Here is a 535-nt window from a genome sequence, read left to right as displayed (position 1 = left end):
GTGTGTGTGTGTGTGCGCTTGTGCGTGTGTGTGTGTGTGTGTGTGTGTGTGTGTGTGTGTGTGTGTGTGAGAGAGAGAGAGAAGCCAACAGCCACAGAAACCAAGGGGCACAGGGGATTTTTTAAAATTATTTTATTTATTTTGTGGTGTTCATCAATTTTTAATATTACTGAATATCTTATCGCTTAAAGCTAATTGATTAGAAAAGCAGAAGAAAAAACAACCACATGCCGTCGGTGGGATCCGAACCCACGACCACCGAATTAGGCGTCCGGTGCTCTACCGCTGAGCCACGGCGACGGCTGTCAATTCTTCTGCTTTCGGTGGTATTTATTTTTTACAAATCACCTAATATATATATATATATATATATATATATAAGCGAAATCGGGAGACACTTCGTTTTGCTAAACATTTATTGCGAGTCAACGTTTCGTTCCTTTTTCAAGACTGAAGATATATGGTTCTTGCTTCTGTTAAGGGGTTCGCATTCGTACGTGAATAGGCACATAGCGGTTTCAGTTGTTGACCTCCC

The 535-nt window shown here is 41.3% G+C and overlaps 1 non-coding gene across 1 annotated transcript; it reads right to left on the bottom strand.

Annotated features, from left to right (window-relative positions):
• Positions 1–228: 228 nt before the first annotated feature.
• Positions 229–303, bottom strand: TRNAR-CCU (transfer RNA arginine (anticodon CCU)). Its single transcript has one exon. It is a non-coding gene; the product is annotated as a tRNA-Arg (tRNA).
• Positions 304–535: the final 232 nt, after the last annotated feature.

The sequence above is a fragment of the Amblyomma mixtum genome, chromosome 4 (assembly GCF_055824585.1).
Source record: "Amblyomma mixtum isolate Tamu chromosome 4, ASM5582458v1, whole genome shotgun sequence".
Classification (NCBI taxonomy): domain Eukaryota; kingdom Metazoa; phylum Arthropoda; class Arachnida; order Ixodida; family Ixodidae; genus Amblyomma; species Amblyomma mixtum.
This window is presented reverse-complemented; position numbering and strand designations above follow the sequence as displayed.